An 18061-nucleotide genomic window follows, 5' to 3' on the forward strand; every position below is an offset into this window, starting at 1 on the left:
GCTAAGGAGACAACAACCAAAGCAAAGAGACAACCTACACAATGGGAAAGGATATTTGCATATTTTGAATCAGACAAAAGCTTGATAACTAGGATCCATAGAGAACTCAAATTAATCCACCTGAAGAAAGCCAACAATCCCATATATCAATGGGCAAGAGACATGAATAGAATCTTCTCTAAAGAAGACAGATGAATGGCTAACAAACATATGAAAAAATGCTCATCATCTCTAATCATTAGAGAGATGCAAATCAAAACCACCCTGAGATACCATCTAACCCCAGTGACAGTGACCTACACCGCAAAATCTCAAAACTGCAGATGCTGGCTGACGACGTGGATATGGAGAGAAGGGAACACTTTTACACTACTGGTGGGACTGCAAACTAATACAACCTTTTTGGAAGGAAGTATGGAGAACTCTCAAAGAACTCAAGCTAGACCTCCCATTTGATCCTGCAATCCCATTACTGGGCATCTACGCAGAAGGAAAGAAATCCTTTTATCATAAGGACACTTGCACTAGACTGTTTATTGCAGCTCAATTTACAATCACCAAAATGTGGAAACAGCCTAAATGTCCACCAACCCAGGAATGGATTAACAAGCTGTGGTATATGTACACCATTCACAAGAATGGAGAAGCATGAATCCTATGTACTCAATTTTGATATGAGGACAATTAATGACAATCAGGCATCAGGCAGACTGGGTCTGCATCTGGATTTGATTTATTAATTTAGGGGAGGCAGGGACACTGCCCTGCATTTGGGGAAAGAGAGTAAACTCTCCAACACATTCCACAGCTCCAAATGCCTAGATTTCTGACAGGGGAGCTGTGCTGAGATTTGATTCTAAGGAGCTGGGAGTGGGGGCACCCTTGACTTTGCTATAGAGTCAGTGCCAGCCCTGGCTTCAGAATTGACACAGTGGGGGTGGGGGAAGTGGAGAGCAGAGAGAGAAAGAAGGAGGGAGGGGTGGGGGAAGGAAGAGCAGAGAGAGGGAAGGAGGGGGGGGGTGAGGTCTTGGTGTGTGCCACACCTTTTGGGGGCAAGACACGATTGTAAGAGGGACTTTACCTAACAAATGCAATCAGTGTAACCTGGTTTCCTGTACCCTCAATGAATCCCCAACAATAAAAAAAAAAAGGTCAGATACCAAAAAAAAAAAAAAAAAAATTTACTGGCTCAGAGCCTGTAGCTTAGTGGTTAGGGCGCTGGCCACATACACTGAGGCTGGTGGTTTGAACCTGGCCCGGGCCTGCTAAACAATAATGATAACTGCAACAAAAAATAGCCGGGCATTGTGGTGGGTGCCTGTAGTTCCAGCTACTTGGGAGGCTGAGGCAAGAGAATGGCTTAAGCCCAAGAGTTTGAGGTTGCCGTGAGCTGTGATGCCACAGCACTCCACCAAGGGTGACATAGGGAGACTCTGTCTCAAAAAAAAAGAAAGAAAGACAGAAAGAAAGAAATTTTACTGGGCTGGGCACAGTGGCTCAGGCCTATAATCCTAGCACTGTGTGGGAGGCTGAGGCAGGTGGATTTCCTGAGCTCAGGAGTTCCAGACCAGCCTGAGCAGGAGTCATATGCCCTCCTAAAAACAGACAAACTGAGGCAAGAGAATCTCTTGATCCAAGAGCTTGCTGTGAGCTATGATGCCACAGCACTCTACTCAGGGTGACAGAGTGAAACTCTGTCTCCAAGAAATTTTATTTGGGGAGACTATGAATTTAGTTTTATTCACAACTAACAAAAATTTGTGATTCAATCTCTAAAAGTCCCTAAAATCATATGCAAAAATTACTGGCTAAAAACAATATTTACAGGATTCTGTGCTGCATCAAGCTCAGTGGTTCTCAATTCTGGCTGCACATTAGAATCACTGGGGAGCTTTAAAAAATCCTGTGACCAGAAAGCCAAACCCTATGCTAGATCAATTAAATGAGAATCTCTGGGGATGGCTTGGGCATTAGTAGTTTTTAAAGGTCCCCAGTTAGTTCCAGTGCACAGTTGCTGAGGTTGAGAACCACTGATCTAGTGGAATATCTGATTTCACCATCATTGTGAGACAATTTCAAAGAAGAAAACCCAGGCAATGATCTTACCTTGTCCTATATAAGGCCGGGTGTGGTGGCTCATGCCTGTAATCCTAGCACTTTAGGAGGTCGAGGCTGATGGATCCCCTGAGTTCTGGAGTTCAAGAGCAGCCTGAGCAAGAGAGAGACCCCTGTCTCTAAAACTAGCCCAGTGTTGTGGTGGGCACCTGTAGTCCCAGCTACCAGGGAAGCTGAGGTAACAGGATCACTTGTACCCAAGAGTTTGAGGTGGCTGTGAGCTGTAATGCCACAGCACTACGGAGGGTGACAAAGTGAGACTCTGTCTCAAAAAAAAAAAGTTGTCCTATATACGTGTATCACCTATGACTATTTGGTCAAACTATTACCCCAAATTCCATACTGTGCCTGTAAGCAATTTCATTTTCATAGACTACCTTTTAGTGGATAAGAGGACCACTATTTTGCCACCATCTATAAATTTAAGGAACCATAAATAATAAAAGGAATGAATAGATGATAAGTAGATGGAGATAATGCACATGAACTATATAACAGAGCACATGTTGTCAGTACTGTATTAACAGTTAAAATCAAAGAAAAAAAAGCTTTCATTTCAGCCAAGAATTGACTGGAGAAAAGGCTTTAAAATAATGTTCCTTACTGGGGACCGAGAGAAGAGAAGCAGAGGAGCATGAGAATCACCTGGGAAGTTTATTCAAACCACAGGAACTCCTTGCCATCCTTGATTCATTCATTTCCTTCTTTCTGGAACCACCATCAATATTCAGTCTTAAATAAAATTGTAATGACAGGGTAACATAATAAGAAGTATATATTTGATCCTTGGCCTGGTTCCTGACAAAAATTAAAACCCTTGTAATTTCCTAAGTGATGGGGTGATGGGAGCATCTTTTGTTCTACTATTAGGTCTTTGACCTCAGTTTCTGACACAGAGCTCCTAAATCCTTTGTCATTTCCTGCATGATGGGGGTGATAGGAGTATCTTTTGTTCCTGACACAGAGCTCCTAAATCCCTTGGAATTTCCTGGGTGATGGAAGCCTCTTTTGTTCTAATGAGGTGACTTTTGGGAGAAAGGGGGCTGGTTGCCAGAAAGATTAAGCCTTGATTAGAAGGATAGAACTTTCAGGCTCACTCCCCCCAACCTCCAGGGAGAGAAGAGGGGCTGGAGAATGAGTTAATAATCAATCATGCCCACATACTGAAATCTCCATAAAAGCCCTTACATGATGAGGTTGAGAGAGCTTCTGGGTTGGTGAATGCGTCCACATGCCGGGAGGGTGGTGTACCCTAACTCCATGGGACAGAAGCTCCTGCACTCAGGACCCTTCTAGACTTCACCCTATGTAGCTCTTCACCTGTATCCTTTATAATATCCTTTAAAACAAACTGGTAAATGTGAATAAAGTGCTTTTCTAGGTTCTGTGAACCATTTTCGCAAATTATCGAACATGAAGAGGGGTTGTGGGAGACTCCTGAGCTTATGGCCAGATGGTCAGAAGTCTCAGTGGTCTGGGACTTGCAACTGGCATTTGAAGTTTTGTGGGACTGAGCCCTTAACTTGTGGTCAGAATTAAATTAAATTGTAGGACACATAGCTAGTGTCCAGAAGGTTGGAGAACTAGTTGTTGGTGTGAGGAAAAACCCATACATTTGGTAGCTAGGTGTTGTGGTGGGTGCCTGCAGTCCCAGCTACTTGGGAGGCTGAGGCAAGAGAATCGCTTGAGCCCAAGAGCTTGAGGTTGCTGTGAGCTACGATGCTACGGCACTCTACGGAGGGAGACATAGTGAGACTCTGTCTCAAAAAACAAATAAATGAAAAAAAAAACAACAAAGGAAAACCCATGCATTTGGTTCAGAAATGTTCTGTGGGTAGAAGCAGATCCTAGTAGATGGTTAATCAGTAGGTTGTTTTCAGTAGCAAGTGACAACAAATGAAACTCTAGATGGCTTAGACAATGAATGGCATTTATAACCCACGCAAGCTAAAAGTCTAGAGATTGGGTTGGCTTTTAGAGAGGTTTGATCCAGTGGCCAAAAGAAATAACCAAGGACCCTTATCTCCACTCTACCTTTTACCAACTTATACTGCTTCTTTGGTCCTAAGATGGCTTCAGGCAACAGCCAGGTTTCCTTTTATCTTCTTTGCCTTCCAGAAGGAAAAAGAGTTGTTTTCCAAGCAAAAGTCCTGATATTCATTCTGATTGGCCTGGATCTTTTCACATGCCCACCTCTGAACCAATCATTGCCTAAGGCAGCAGTTCTCAACCTGTGGGTTGCGACCCCTTTGGAGGTCAAACGACCCTTTCACAGGGGTTGCCTAAATACATCCTGCATATCAGATAATTACATTAGGATTCATAACAGTAGCAAAATTACAGTTATGAAGTAGCAACGAAAATAATTGTGTGGTTGGGGGTCACCACAACATGAGGAACTGTATTGAAGGGTCGCAGCATTAGGAAGGTTGAGAACCACTGGCCTAAGCGGATGGAATGGACTGATTTGCCTTGCTTTGCTCAAATGCTCTGCCCCTGAGAAATTAGATGGAAAATGTGGTGGTAAAGAGCAGAAATTGATACTGGCAGGGAAACCAACTAAATCCAAAAGATATGAATATAGTTCAGTAATAAAAATAATGAAATTAATTTCATCCACCCCCATCATGAGTCTTTATAGTAGGGTTCTCAACCCTGGCACTACTAGCATTTTGGGCCAAATTTTGTGGGGTCTTTGTATGGGGGTAGGGAGTGACATGTCCTCTAGGAGACAAAATTGCTTTCTCTAGAACCACTGATTTATAGTCAAACCTCCTAGAGAAAAACCTCATGGATAGATGTCTGGAGACATTTTGAATTGCCACAACTGTGGGCAAGTGGGTGATGCTACCAGCATCTAGTGGGTAGGGGCCAGAAATGCTGCTAAACATCATACAATGCATAGAACAGCCCCCCCCCAACAAAAACAGTATCTGGAGACATATTTGGTTGTTACAACAGGTGGTGGGAGTGTTACTGGCATCTAACTGGTAGAGGCTAGGAATGCAGCTAAAACTTCCACAATGCATAGAACAGTCTCCCACAAGAAAGAATTATCTGGCCTAAAATGTTGATAGTGACCCTGTGCTGGCCAAAAATCTTCAGTTGGTTTTGAATCTCCATATTTTTTTTTATTAAGTCATATACACATAGATCATGAATACATTTATACATATGTGGGGTACAACGTGTTGATTTTTTTATACAATCTGACGTGCTTACATCAAACCAACATAGCTTTTGCCTCATTTACTTGATTATTGTGTTAAGACATTTATGTTCTACACTTGACAGATTTGACTTGTACCCTTGCAATATGCTCCATAGGTGTGGTCCTACCATTTACCCTCCCTCTATCAAATCTCCTCCCTTCCCTCCTTTCCCCCTCCATTTCTCTCCTTCATCCTGGGCTATAGTTGTGATCTATCTTTCATAAGAAAGTATGAGTAAATATAAGTTGGTTTCATAGAAGTACTGAGCGCATTGGATACTTTTCCCTCCATTCTTGAGATACTTTACTCAGGAGAATATGTTCCAGGTCCCTCCACATAAACATAAAAAAGGTAAAGTCTCCATCTTCTTTGAGGCTGCATAGTATTCACAATTTATTAATCCATTCATGAGTCGATGGGCACTTGGGCTTCTTCCATGACTTGGTTATTATGAATTGAGCTGCAATGAACAATCTGGTGTAAATATCTTTTTTGCAAAGTGATTTTTGGTCTTTTGGATATACTCCCAGTAGAGGAATTGCAGGATCCCATGGCAGATCAATTTTTAGATCCCTGAGTGTTCTCCAAACTTCTTTCCAAAAGGAACATATTAGTTTCCATTCCCACCAGCAGTGGAGAATTGTTCCCTTTTCTCCACATCCATGCCAACATCTGTAGTTTTGGGATTTTGTGATGGGCTACTCTTACTGGAGTTAAATGGTATCTCAGAGTGGTTTTGGTTTGCATTTCTCTGATGATTAAAGATGATGAGCATTGGGGCGGTACCTGTGGCTCAGTGGGTAGGGCGCCAGCCCCATATACTGAGGGTGGCAGGTTTGAACCCAGCCGCTGGCCAAACTGCAACAAAACATAGCCGGTGTTGTGGCGGGTGCCTGTAGTCCCAGCTACTCAGGAGGCTGAGGTAAGAGAATCACCTAAGCCCAAGAGTTGGAGGTTGCCGTGAGCTATGACACGACAGCACTCTACCCAGGGTGACAGCTTGAGACTCTGTCTCAACCCCCTCCCCCCCAAAAAAACTATGCACTTGGGTGGTACCTGTGGCTCAGTGAGTAGGGCTCCAGCCCCATATAGCAAGGGTGGTGGGTTCAAACCCAGCCCTGGCCAAACTGCAACAAAAAAATAGGCGGGCATTGTGGCAGGCACCTGTAGTCCCAGCTACTCAGAAGGCTGAGGCAAGAGAATCCCCTAAGACTTCTTTCTGTGGATTGGAGGAATTGGAGGTTTCTGTGAGCTGTGGCGCCATGGCACTCTACCGAGGGTGACAAAGTGAGACTCTGTCTCAAAAAAAAAAAGATGATGAGCATTTTTTCATGCGCCTGTCTTCTTCAGAGAAGCTTCTGTTCATGTCTCTTGTCCACAATGAAATGCGATCACTTGTTTTTTTCTTAGTAATAAGTTTGTGGATTCTGGTTATTAGACCTTTGTCAGAAATATAACCTGCAAAAATCCTCTCCCATTCTGAGGGCTATTTGCTTTACTTAGTGTGCTCTTGGCAGTGCAGAAGCATTTTAATTTGATCAGATCCCAGTAATGTATTTTTGATGTTGCTTCAATTGCCCAGGGTGTCCTCCTCATAAAGTATTTCTCCCAGGCCAATTTTTTCAAGTGTTTCCCCTGCACTCTCTCTAAGAATTTTTATAGTTTCATGTCTTAGGTTTAAGCCCTTTAAACTCTCACTTGACCAGTTAGAGTCAATTTTTGTTAGAGGAGAAAGGTGTGGGTCCAGTTTCAGTCTTCTACAGGTCGCCAGGCAATTCACCCAGTACCATTTGTTGAATAAGAAATCTTTCCTCCAATTTATATTTTTGATAGGCTTATCAAAGATCAAATGATGATAAGTGTCTGGGTTTACTTCTTGGTCTTCAATTCTGTTCCATACATCTACCTCTCTATTTTTGTGCCAGTATCATGCTGTTTTGATCGCTATCGATTTATAGTATAGTTTGAAGTCTGGATTTATAAATAAATCCTCCCGATTTATTTTTATTTTTGAGTAATATCTTGGCTATTCAAGGTTTTTTTCTGTTTCCATATAAAATGAAGTACGGATTTTTCCAGATCTTTAAAGTATGACAGAGATGCTTTAATGGGGATCACATTAAATCTATAGATTGCTTTGGGTGGTATGGACATTTTAACAATGTTGATTCTTCCCAGCCATGAGCATGGTATATTTTTCCATTTGTTGACATCTTCAGCTATTTCTTTTCTCAGAGTTTCATAGTTCTCTTTACAGAGATATTTCATGTCCTTTGTTAGGTGCACTCCCAGATATTTCATTTTCTTTGGCACTACTGTAAAGGGAATAGAGTACATGACTGTTTTTTCAGCTCGACTATTGTTGGTATATATGAATGTTACTGATTTGTATTGATTTTGTATCCTGAGATGCTGCTGTATTCCTTGATCACTTCTAAGAGTTTTGTGGTTGAGTCCCTGGGGTTTTCCAGGTATACGATCATATCATCTGCAAAGAGTGAAAGTTTGATCTCCTCTGACCCTATATGGATACCCTTGATTGCCTTCTCTTGCCTTATTACAATGGCTAAGACTTCCATTACAATGTTAAAAAGCAGTGGATATAGTGGACAAACTTGCCTGGTTCCTGATCTGAGTGGAAATGTTTTCAGTTTTACTCCATTCAATATAATATTGGCTGTAGGTTTGCTCTCTATCAGTTTAAGAAATGTCCCTTCTATACCTATTTCCTTTTTCTTTTCTTTCTTTTTTTTTGGCAGTTTTTGGCCAGGGCTGGGTTTGAACCTGCCACCTCTGGCATATGGGGCTGGCACCCTACTCCTTTGAGTCACAGGCACTGCCCCGATACCTATTTTCTTAAGTGTTCTGATCATGAAAGGATGCTGGATATTATCAAAAGTTTTTTCTGTATCAATTGAGAGAATCATATGGTCTTTGTTTTTTAATTTGTTTATGTGATGTATTATATTTATAGATTTATGTATATTGAACCAGCCTTGAGACCCTGGGATAAAACCCACTTGATCATGGTGTATAATTTGTTTGATGTGTTGCTGGATTCTGTTTGCGAGGATCTTATCGAATATTTTTGCATCAATACTCATTAGTGGTATTGGTCTATAATTTTCTTTTCTTCTTGGGTCTTTTCCTGGTTTGGGGATCAGGGTGATGTTTGCTTCAAAGAATGTGTTGGGAAGTATTCCTTCTTTTTCTATGTTTTAGAAAAGGTTAAATAATATGGGTACTTGTTCCTCTTAAAAAGGTTTGGTTGAATTCTGATGTGAAACCATCTGGTCCCAGGCTTTTCTTTTTGGGAAGATTTTGTATAGCTGATGCTATTTCAGAATTTGATGTAGGCCTGTTCAACATTTCCATTTCTTCCTGGCTAAGTCAAGGAAGGTGGCATGATTCCAAGTATTGGTCAATTTCTTTTGAATTTCATATTTCTGAGAATCGAGTTTTTTGTAATATTCATTAAGTATCTTTTGAATTTCTGCGAAGTCTTTGGTTATCTCACCTTTGTCATTTCTGATTGATGAAATTAGAGATTTTACTCTTTTATTTCTGGTTAGGTTAGCCAAAGGTCTATATTTTATTGACGTTTTCAAAAAACCAACTTTTTGATTCATTGATCTATTGTATAATTCTTTTATTTTCAATTTTATTTAATTCTGCTCTAATTTTGGTTATTTATTTTCTTCTGCTGGGTTTGGGGTTGGAATGTTCTTACTTTTCCAGTTGCTTGAGCTGTCCCATTAAGTTGTTGATTTCCTCTCTTTCCATTCTCTTGAGGAAGGCTTGCAATGCTATAAATTTCCCTCTTAGGACTACTTTTGCAGTATCCCAGAGGTTCTGGTAGTTTGTGTCTTTATTCTCATTTTGCTCCAAAAAAATGGTAATTTCTTTCTTAATCTCATCTACAACCCAGCTATCATTTAGCATAAGATTATTTAGTTTCCATGTCTTTGTGTGAGTTTGCAGATTCCTGTTGTTACTGAGTTCAACTTTTATTCCATGATGGTCTGAGAAGATACAAAGAATAATTTCTATTTTTTTAATTTGTTGAGGTTAGCCTTGTGACCAAGATGTGATCAATTTTGGAGGATGTTCCATGCGCTGATGAGAAGAATGTGTATTCAGTTTTGTTAGGATGAAATGTTCTGTATATGTCTGTTAAATCCAATTGTTGATTGGTTAATTTTAAGTCTAAAATTCCTTTGTTTAGTTTCTTATTGGCTGATCTATCCAACACCGCCAAAGGGGTGTTAAAATCTCTGGCTTTTATAGTGCTGGAGGAAATCAAGTTGCTCATGTCTGTTAGAGTCTCTCTTATAAATTGAGGCACATTCTGGTTGGTTGCATAAATGTTAATAATTGAAATCTCATCATGTTGAGTGTTACCCTTAACAAATATGAAGTGACCATACTTATCTTTCCTTACTTTTCTTGGTTTAAAGCCTATAGTATCTGCGAATAAAATTGCAACACTTGCTTTTTGCTGATTGCCATTTGCCTGAAATATAGATGACCATCCCTTCATCCTGAGTCTATCTCTTTTAAGGTAAGATGAGATTCTTGTATGCAGCTGATATCTGGCCTGAGTTTTTGTATCCAGTCAGCCAACCTATGCCTCTTTAGAGGGCAATTTAAGCCATTCAAATTAACTGAGAGTAGTGATAAGCCTGGTATTATTTTGGGTGTTGAATTTTTTGAAAGTCCAGTGGGCATTTTTAATCCCTTTGCCTCTGTGGAAGTTGGGTTTCTTTTTTTGAGACAGAGCCTCAAGCTGTTGCTCTGGGTAGAGTGCTGTGGCATCACAGCTCACAGCAACCTCCAACTCCTGGGCTAAAGCGAATCTCCTGACTCTGCCTCCCAAGTAGCTGGGACTACAGGCGTCTGCCACAATGCCCGGCTATTTTTTGGTTGTAGCCATCATTGTTGTTTTGGCAGGCCCAGGCTGGATTTGAACCTGCCAGCTCAGGTGTATGTGGCTGGTGCCTTAGGGGCTTGAGCCATAGGCACCAAGCCAGGAAGTTGGGTTTTGATCAAAAATTTCTGAGTGAATTTATTTTTGTGGTAAAGCATTGTGGTGTTCATTATGGAGGATGGGTCTGAGAGTATCCTAGAGAGCTGGTTTAGTTGTAGCAAATTTCTTCAGCATGTGAATATTAAAGTATTTAATTTCTCCATCATAAATGAAACTCAGTTTAGCTGGATACAGGATCCTGGGTTAAATTTTTTTTTGTTTTAGGAGGTTGAAGGTAGATGACCATCTTCTTCTAGCTTGAATAATTTCAGCAGAAAGATCTTCAGTCACTCTAATATTCTTCCCCTTGTAGGTTATGGTTTTCTTATGTGTGGCTGCTTGCAGAGTTTTCTCATTCATATCAACTTTGGTAAAGTTAATTATATGTCTAGGACATGCTTTAATTGGGTTGAGTTGTGCTGGAGTTCTGAAATTGTCTGATATCTGAATTTCAGCATCTCTTGCCATGTTTGGGAAGTTCTCCTCGATTATCTCTTGGAGAAGAGCATCTGTACCTTTCGAAGCAACCTCATCGCCTTCAGGGATTCCTATAAGGTGAATGTTAGTTTTCTTGGAATTATCCCAGAGCTCTCTGAGAGAATGATCTGTTTTTGTTCTCCAATTCTCTTCCTCTTTGTGCATTTGGGAGTGTTCAAAAGCTTTGTCTTCAATGTCAGAAATCCTTTCTTCTACCTTCTCCATTCTGTTACTGAGGGATTCTACTGTATTTCTCATATCTTGGAAGGCTGCAACTTCTTTTCTCAATGTGTCAAAATCTTTGGTGATTTTGTCTTTGAATTCATTGAATTCTTGAGACAACCTTTGAATTATTCCTAGAATTTCTAATTCCAACTTTACTTCTAATCTGTCAATCTTATTTTCCATCCAAATTCTAAATTCAATTTCTGACATCTCAGTCATCTGTTTATGAATGGTATTCTCTGGGATGGCTGTTTTGTCATTCCTTGGGGGAGCTGATCTGTTCTGATTATTCATGTTGCCAGAGTTTTTCTGCTGATTCCACCCCATGATTGTTTTTCACCATTTGGCTAGATGAGCAGGTAAGGTGAAATTGGATTGGGGGCTTCTGGGGTTGTGGTTGACCAGCCCTTTACCAAAGAGTTGGGTTTGGTGACTGCAGCTTTTCCTCTACAGCTTTGCAAAGGACCCGTACAGTATTACAGCCTGAGACTCTGGAGACCTGCTTGGTGTGGTGGGGCTAGGTGGCTCTGTGTTGTATTCAGCTGATGTCTGTCCAATTCTAGTGAACCAGCAACTCTGGGTTGAAGTCTCAGCTGTGGAGAAATACAAGCAACTAAGACATCCCACCCCCTATAGGCAACAACTGGAAAGGAAAATCAAACCTTCCCACTACAACAGAATCAGGGCTCCATCTTGGAGGGTCCTCAGTTGATTTTTCCAGTTTAAAAGTTCCAAACCAATTGTCCCAAACCCCCACTTTCTAGTGGGAGAGTTCAAAAGGTCTCCAGCAACTCGATAGCAGGAGTCTACTGGTAGCTCAAGTGTGGCTTGCTCTGGTGCTCTGAGGAGTCAGAAAGGCCCGTGCATTAGGTTTGGACCAAGGGGGCTGATGCCTCTTTCTCCACCTTGCTCCCCCTTCACCACCACACTCTGGTAACCCCAATCTCTGGTAACTCCACCGCCAGTCTCTGTTAACCCAGTCTCTGTGGCCCAGTTCTGTCTAATAAGCAAATCTACCAGGGCTTTGCGCCTGCCAGAGTCAAAGTAAAGTCAATGCCTCCTCCTCTTGGCTACCACCCTCTGCCACCAGCCAGCAGGGGGAGTAAAAACCCACCTGCCTCAGGTACTCAATGGCAACTGGGGAGTGTTCTACCTGAGCTCAGTCTAAACCTGAGGATATCCAGACAGTAAATGTATTTCTCCTCAGCCATTGCACCTTTATTGCCATTGTTCTGCAGCTCTGGTATCTCTATAGGGTGAGATCTGGTTCCCTCTGGCAGACCACAGAGTTGGGGAGGTGACTCTCCAAAATTAGACCCCAGCAGGATCACTCTATTAATGCTGATGTTGGGTGGAAGGTGTCTCCACTTGGGTTTGTGTACCTCAGCAGTTACCGAGTCTCCACCCATCATGCAGAGACCCAAGCTTCCTCCCGCTGCTGAGATACGCTTTCTCAGAGCCAGGCCAGACACTTTCCCCTCTGTGTCTTTCTGCACTGTTACCAGATTTACAGATGAAGCATAGCTGTATTGCCACCGTCTATGCAATGCCCAGTCCTAGCCAAGAAGTGTGGACATTCTGGTCTCTGCGCCATGCAAGGGAGGAAGGATAGACTGGAAGTTCAGGTGGCAGGGAAAATATTTGTTCAAAATTCTTGCCAGACAAGGGAATCCCTAGGCTCACAGCAGGGAATCTTTGGAGAAGGAGTCCCAGCTTCCAGCAAGTCACTGGAAGAAGGGTGAGAGAAGAGAACCTCAGTTCACTGTTCACTAGTAGAGATCCCACAGCAAGTAAGCAACTCTCTTGGGGGAGGGGACAGACACACGTCCTCTTTGGGATGAGTTCTGTACCTGAAATTTCTTTCCTTGGAGTCACAGCTTGCTTTGGCAGAGAAGATGTGAAATTATCTATTCTCTCAGCTCAGTGCCCACCTTTCGGCTTTGTTGGGTTCTTTCTGGCTGTTATCTCTCCCTCTGGACTGGAGCTTCTGTTGAAAGCTGGTTCCAGTCAGCCATCATCCCCCATTTCCCCTTGTTCTTACTGAATGTAAAAATTGGAGTTAGGGAAAATAGCCAACCTGAGGATTTAGCAAAACCCAAGACATGTTGAAACAAAATGAACAAATAAACAAACAATAAAGCTACCAGACACACAAGCACACAGATGCACAGACAATCGGAAACAAACAGACAAAAAATAATCATAATAAAAAAAGAGAAAAACTCTAATAGCCTGATGTAAGCACTCTCAGCAACCATAAGAAGGGAAGAAGAGGAAAAGGAAAAAAAATAGTATTAATAATAATTTAAAAAGTTAACAATAACTCCTACAAGAAAAGGAAAAAACACAAAAGAGCAAAAAGAACAAGCAAAGAAAATAAATGGCACCACCAACAAAAATATTATATACATATATACACACATAAACATACGACTATACGTATGTCGTAGGGATCAACTTTAGTAGGAATATATTTAAGTTGCGATATACTTAGTGGACACCCGGTGGCACTGTGAGTGGTTCCCAGGCTTATACCTGATTCATGGTTTACACTGTTTTTGGTGGTTGCCTGGCTACCCACTTGGCACTTAGACCCCACCTAGTTGTTGATTCCACCAATTTCAAAAAAAAAATTTCACAGGCAGTTTTCACAAATTCTCCCTGCCACAGTTCCCGTGAAGTGCAGGGTATCCTGGACCTGCTTGGGGTGCAGGATGGCTGCCTGCATGTGAGACTGAAATCGCTGCACCTGGCCCAAGTGGAAAGGTGCCTGTGGTAGTCACCATTTCCAAAATTTCAAAATATGTTTCCTGACCATGATCCTTCCCCCCGAGTGTCTCTCCCACCACCTAGCCCCAGCTGTGCCGCTTCAGATGGCACCACTGTCTGACCGCCAAATTCTGCTCAGGAGTCCACGCTTCACCAATTTTCCCACACAATACCTAGTTTCCCCACGAACTGGGAATTGTAATCTTCCATGGGGGAGGAGCTAGTTACCGCCACTACTGCCCACCTCTTTAGCAGCGCACAGAAATTTTTCTGGCAGTCTCAGCAGCTCCGGATTACACTTCAAGTCCAGCAATCTGCCACCCCAAACTGCCTGTCTACACCAATACTCCCCGCCAGGAATGATCTAGCCCAGTCACTCTCACCTGTTGTTCTGGGAGAGTAGAGCTAAATGTCTATCCTGTCCGCCATCATGCTCTGCCTCCTAGACCCTGCCCAACTGTTGATTTAACTGATCTCAAAAATCTTCACAGGCAGGTTTCACAAACTCTCCCTGGGTACAGGATGGCTGCCTGAAGGTGAGACTCAAATCACCACACCTGGCCTATGCAAAAAGGTGCCTGTGGCAGTCACCATTCCAGAAATTTCAAAATATGTCTGCTTCCTAAGTGGGATCCTTTCCCCCTGATTGTCTCTCTGGCTGCCTAGCCCCAGCGGTGCCCCTCCAAACGGCACCCCTTTCTGGCTGCCAAATTCCACTCAGGAGTCCGCACTTCACCAATCTTTCCACACAACACTTAGTTTCCCCATGAACTGGGAACTGTAGTCCTCCATGGGGGAGGGGCTGGTTGCCGCTGCTTCTGGCCACCACTTCAGAAGCGGCACAGAAATTTTGTGACAGACTCTGCAGCTCTGGAGTACATTTCAAGTCCAGCAATCCGCCACTTCACTGCACACCCCTAACTGCCTGTCTACACTAACATTCCACGCAGGGAAAGATCTAGCCCACTCACTTTCACCTGTTGTTCCGAGAGAGCTGAGCTAAACATCTATCCCATCTGCCATCATGCTCCACCTCTCTGATTCTCCACATTTTAAAAACAGGCCTCCCTACATTTGCCAACATCAGAAGAAAAACAATAAATAATATTTAATAAAAGTAGACAAGAAAAAAGAAAATCTTTTAATCTGACAATCAAAGTTCAGTTTATTATAATTTTCACTTTATAAAGTATTTCTTTTTTTTTTTTTAATTTGGCCGGGGCTGGGTTTGAACCCCTCCGCATATGGGACCGGCGCCCTACCCGCTGAGCCACAGGCGCCGCCCTATAAAGTATTTCTTTAAAACAAAGCTGTGGGTCTCACCCTACCAGACTTTAGGCTATACTATAAGGCCACACTGATCAAAATAGCATGGTATTGGCACAAAAATAGAGACATAAGACTTTGGAACCAAATAGAAACCATGAGATGAAACTAACATCTTACAGCCACCTGATCTTTGATAAACTAAGCAAGAGCATACACTGGAGAAAAGAATGCCTATTCAATAAGTGGTGCTGGGAGAACTGGATAACCACATGTAAAAGACTGAAACTGGACCCACACTTCTCACCACTTACAAAAACTGACTCAAGATGGATAAAAGACTTAAATCTAAGGCATGAAACAATAAAAATCCTTGAAGAAAGTGTAGGGAAAATACTTGAAGATATTCACCTGGGGAAAGATTTTATGAAGAAGACTTCTATGGCAATTGCAACAACAAAAATAAACAAATTGGACTTAATTAAACTGAAAAGCTCTGTACAGTAAAGGAGACAACAATCAAAGCAAACAGACAACCTTCGGAATGGAAAAAGATATTTGCATATTATGAATCAAACAAAAGCTTGATAACTAGGATCTATAGAGAGCTCAAATTAATCAACAAAAAAAAGCCAACGATCCCATTTATCACTGGGCAAGAGATATGAATAGAACCTTCTCTAAAGAAGATAGATGAATGGCTGACAAACATATGAAAAAATGCTTATTGTCCCTAATCATCAGAGAAAAGAAAATCAAAACTACTTTGAGATATCACCTAACCTCAGTGAGAATGGCCACATCACAAAGTCTCATAGCTTCAGATTCTGGCATGGATGTGGAGAGAAGGGAACATTTTTACACTGTTGATGGGACTGCAAACTAATACAATCTTTTTGGATGGAAGTGTGGAGAGTCCTCAAAGAACTCAAATTAGACCTCCCATTTGATCCTGCAATCCCATTACTGGGCATCTACCCAGAAGAAAAAAATCCTTTTATCATAAGGATTGCACTAGACTTTTTCACAGCTCAATTTACACTTGTCAAAATGTGGAAACAACCTAAATGCCCACCAACCCAGGAATGGATTAACAAGCTGTGATATATGTATACCATGGAATACTATTAAGCCATTAAAAAGATGGAGACTTTACATGTTTTGTATTAATCTGGATGGAGGTGGAACACATTCTTCTTAGTAAAGTATCACGAGAATGGAGAAGTGTACTCAACCAGGGGGAGTGGGGGTTCACAGTGTATGGCATACCTCTTGGGGGCGGGCCACAATTATAAGAGGGACTGTACCTAACAAATGCAATCAGTGTAACCTAATTCTTTGTACCCTCAATGAGTCCCAAACAATAAAAAAAAATCAGTAAAGTATTTCTTTGAGGCCCTAGTTGGATCCACACCAAATCACAACAGGATGTTAAAAATAACATCTGGGATATTAAAATCATCACAAACCCCCACTTTTATGATATGCTAGTTTAATGTAATTGTTAAATTAAATTCTACTGACATGAATTCCATCCAACATTTTCACTGACCATAATGATTTATAACTAAAGTTAAATTTTTTTTGGCCAGGCGTGGTGGCTCATGCCTGTAATCCTAGCACTCTGGGAGGCTGAGGCGAGTGGATTGCTTGAGCTCATGAGTTAGAGATCTGCCTGAGCAAAAAAAAAAAAGTGAAACCCCCATCTCTACTAAAAATAGAAAAAACTGAGGCAAGAGGATCACTTGAGCCCAAGAGTTTGAGGTTGCTGTGAGCTACAATGTCATGGCACTCTACCTAGGACGACGGCTTGAGACTGTCTAAAAAAAAAATAAAGTTAAATTTTGTTTTATTTATTTTTGCTGTATCTGGAGAGGGCCATTCCTTTTCTATTGATGAGCTTGAAATTCTTACTCCATGATTTAATGAAATTCTGCATTCTTACATTATGTTAGATAGTAGAGGAATTGTCAGAATCTTTCAGATTTGGGCTAGCTTTTATTTATCTAATTAATAGACCAACAATCTTCCTTCCCAGTCCTTCTTTTGCTAATATCTTGAGCATTTATTTGAACAACAGAATAGCATTGGGTTAAGTAAATGTTCTGGATTTTATCGATTGATTGATTGAGACAGAGTCTCACTTGGTCACCCTCAGTAGAGTGCCGTGGTGTCTTAGCTCACAGCAACCTCAAACTCTTGGGTTCAAGCAATCTTCTTGCCTTGGCCTCCCAAGTAACTGGGACTACAGATGCCTGCCACAACACTCAGATATTTTTTTTGAGACGGTGTCTGGCTCTTGCTCAGGCTGGTCTTGAACTCATGAGCTCAGGCAATCCAACCTCCTGGGCTTCCCAAGTGCTGGGATTATAGGTGTGAGCCACTGTGCCCGGCCCTATGTCCTGGATTTTGGAAGATTAAATTTTCTCCAGATTTGCCCAATGGGCAATTAACGGATGATAGAAGAACAGCATTTGGATAGGCTTGAAGTTAATAAGAATTTCCTGGTGTTCGCAGCCACCACCACTGTCTAATGCCAGCGCCGCCTGTATGTACCAGGCTGGTACAAAGCAGACTGCCCACAAATCCACCGGTGGTAAAGCACCCGGGAAGCAACTGGCTACAAAAGCCACTCACAAGAGTGCGTCCTCTACTGGAGGAATGAAGAAACCTCATCGCTACAGGCCTGGTACTGTGGCACTCCATGAAATTAGATGTTATCAGAAGTCCACTGAACTTCAGATTCGCAAACTTCCTTTCCAGCGTGTGGTGCAAGAAATTGCTCAGGACTTTAAGACAGATCTGCGCTTTCAGAGCACAGCTATTTGTGCTTTGCAGGAGGCAGGTGAGGCCTATCTGGTTGGCCTTTTTGAAGACACCAACCTGTTTGCTATCTATTCATGCCAAACATGTAACAATTATGCCAAAAGACATCCAGCTAGCACACCGCATATGTGGAGAACCTGCTTAA

The 18061-nt window shown here is 41.9% G+C and overlaps 1 pseudogene; it reads left to right on the forward strand.

Annotated features, from left to right (window-relative positions):
* The window catches only part of LOC128576718 (histone H3.3C-like), a 46836-nt pseudogene extending 28775 nt beyond the window's left edge, over positions 1-18061 (forward strand).

The sequence above is a fragment of the Nycticebus coucang genome, chromosome X (assembly GCF_027406575.1).
Source record: "Nycticebus coucang isolate mNycCou1 chromosome X, mNycCou1.pri, whole genome shotgun sequence".
Lineage (NCBI taxonomy): Eukaryota > Metazoa > Chordata > Mammalia > Primates > Lorisidae > Nycticebus > Nycticebus coucang.